The 3,206-nt window shown below is 34.4% G+C and overlaps 1 non-coding gene across 1 annotated transcript; it reads right to left on the bottom strand.

Moving 5' to 3' along the window:
- Positions 1–228: 228 nt before the first annotated feature.
- Positions 229–336, bottom strand: LOC111558793. Its single transcript, XR_002739933.1, has one exon. It is a non-coding gene; the product is annotated as a U6 spliceosomal RNA (small nuclear RNA).
- Positions 337–3,206: the final 2,870 nt, after the last annotated feature.

The raw sequence follows: 3,206 nt of genomic DNA, 5'->3' as shown, positions 1-3,206 counted from the left end.
GGAGACATGTCTAGTAAGAAGTTGCTATATTCATCTCACCATGAACTGGGAAAAACCATCAGTACATTACCAGCACTGGTTCAAAGGCTACATTTTGAGTATCACTGATTTAGTGTTTTGGATGAATTAACTTAAGAAATAATGTGTGTAAAGCACTCAGCACAGTGAGAGTTACAGTAAGTACTTCAATAAGTATAGCTACTATTCATGTTAATATTGTTATACTTCAAAAATATATAGAATGTTCATGAACTTGCATGTCATCCTTGTGCAAGGGCCATTCTAATCTTCTCTATATCATTCCAATTTTACTGTATGTGTTGCCAAAGTGAGCACTCATGTTAATATTATTAATATTTTCTAAAATTGTGACCACCAAGCCTCAAAGCCTTTTCTCAATGGGAAAACATTTCTCAGTAATTAAGATGTACACAGGTCCAAATTCAAGTACTGCCCACAGAGCACACAAATAGGAGATGTCCACTGTACTATCCATTCAAAAGCAGATTCTGTCCTTGCATAAAGACAAGTACAAGCTTGCATCATTAGTAACACTCGTCTGGGTATATAGTCTTTACCTAGTTTTGGTGCAGACTTCTTCCAGGAAATATCCGTCATGCCCTATTACAAACAATTATGATGTTAACCAAAGCACCAGCAAAGGGGAACACAAAGCTTAAGTAGTCTATTCAGGGTGTTAACCACTGAATCTTCATTTCCAGGAAACATGTAAAACTTCAGCTAATTCAGGGAGTTCTTGATGCTCACTTTCATATCTTTTACTGGAGTTATTTGAACCCAGGTGCTGATATTTTTAAATTGCCTAATGGCTGCAGGGTATCTCATGAAATTACAAAATTGATTGAGTTCATTTTCCAGAAAGCAGATTGGGCAAATGAACTTGATTCTAGGTCTTAACTAGACTTTTGAGGACCTCTGGCAACTGCTTCTCCCTTTCTCTTTGACATATTTTACATTCAGTGGGTGGCCTGAATGAATCATACCACTTTATTGGTCATAGAACAAATGCTGAATACTGTTTCCTTATGACTATTCCACCTTTCCTATGAGCCACTAAATTTGATCTCATAATTTTCAAAAATGTGTAAGCCAGGTAGAATAACTTAGTGGTGAAAGCACAACAGAAATATACTAGGAAACAGTATACCAATAATAGAGAGAATTTCTTTTTTTATATTATTTTTTTAATGTTTGTTTATTTTTGAGAGAGAAAGAGAGTGTGAGCAAGAGAGGGGCAAAGAGAGGAGGAGACACATAATCCGAATCAGGCTCCAGGCTCTGAGCCATCAGCACAGAGCCCGACGCAGGGCTTGAACTCACAGACCATGAGGTCATGACCTGAGCTGAAGTCAGATGGTCAACTGACTGAGCCACCCAGGTGCCCCAATAGAGAGAATTTCTTAGGTAAGAAATAAATTCTCAAAAGGATCTGAACTCTTCCTATAATACTAAAATATGAACTTAAGCTGTATTTATAGGCCAAAGACACCTAGGGCATATATATTCTTCTTTTATATGGTATGCTTATTATTTTTGTGGAATTTTTTATGACATTGTTCTGTTTCGGTCTGCAATGTACATGCAAATTTTCTGTATGCAAATGCCCTTTTTTTTTTGACTCAATTGTGTTAACTATGCATTTTTTAATTTTAAGTACATTATTTTATCATGGTTCTTATTAATTGTTCAGTTACCACTCTGTTCCTGTGTTTATGTGTATGGCACAGCAGCCTTGAAACAGAGTAGAATAGATCTAGCCTCCCAACCCAAGAAGTCACAGCTTAATAGTCAGCTCATTGAAAATCGTCTGAAAAACAACCAGAATGGGTGAAAAATGAAGGGTGGTGACAGCTTCCCTTACTGCTGCTTCCCAGTTAACTTAATCATTGACTGAGCCCTGATTCCAATAAGATATTTTTTATGAATATAACTTGTCAAATTGGCTTACATACAACCCCTAGTACTCATCCCAACAAGTGCCCTCCTCAGTGCCTATCACCCATTTTCCCCTCTCCCCTACTACGCCCCCATCCACCCTCAGTTTGTTCTCTGTATTTAAGAGTTTCTTGTGGTTAGCCTCCCTCTCTCTTTGTTTGTAACTATTTTTCCCTCTTCACTTCCCCCATGGCCTTCTGTTATAAGATATTTTTAATAGTAAATGCCACAGATACATTTTGTTGTAGAAATAAAAGTTGACTCTGAGCAACTCAGAACAATTTGGACTTCTAAAAAAACAATTAGGAAATGACCATCTTCAGATTTGGGAAAACACTTTTTTTTTTTATAGCTAGGAATAATTTCAGTCATTTCCACAATTTTTGGTGAAAAACTGTAGAGGGAAAATAAACTTGTAAATTCTAAAATAAACTCAATTTTTTGGGTAATACTGAAGAAAAATGAGTTAACTTGGACTTTGATTGAAATTAATTTAAAAGCACAATTTGTAGATAAGCACAAGAAGAAAAAGCTACTGAATTATAATTGAATGATTATTTTCCCCAAATTTATATCTTGATGTGTCCAAAAATATATAAAATTATGGCTTAATAAATAGTCATTCTGGTTTAACTATTCTCTATTCAAGAGAATTCTCTATTCAAGAGTATATATGGATTTCATAAATACTCTTATTAAATATTATTACTATGCATCACTTCTTGATAAATGCAATAGTTTTTGTAGTGTGTTAAGCATAGTTTCCAGTCTTCAATACATTACACTTCAGAAGAAAATATTTTTCTTTCTCACTATGTATGTATGTGGACAATTAATATATAAGCCCCTGGAATGTAGTATTTGTGATTAAATAGTCCGTACAGAGTTCTTCACTAACCATCCAAAGTGAGCTGCATTCCTTCCTACCATTCTTTATATACATTCTTTGTTTATTTCATGGCAGTTATCATAATTTTCAATTATTTTATTTATTTTCTACTTATTTGATTTTTCCTTTCTCTTGCCTCTGCCACAATATAAGCTTCATGAGGTAGGGCATGTGCTAGACATATTTACTATATTCTTAGTACTTGTAACATAGTCTGGCACATAGTTGACATCCAGTAAATTTCAATGGAACAAATGAAGATTATTATAATTCTTTATAGTAACCCTTATACTTAACAAAAAAGTAGGTATTCAGTAAAAGTTTGATTATCAGACTTTTGAATGTGACGTAAGTAGGTTAG

Source organism: Felis catus, chromosome X (assembly GCF_018350175.1).
Source record: "Felis catus isolate Fca126 chromosome X, F.catus_Fca126_mat1.0, whole genome shotgun sequence".
Lineage (NCBI taxonomy): Eukaryota > Metazoa > Chordata > Mammalia > Carnivora > Felidae > Felis > Felis catus.
This window is presented reverse-complemented; position numbering and strand designations above follow the sequence as displayed.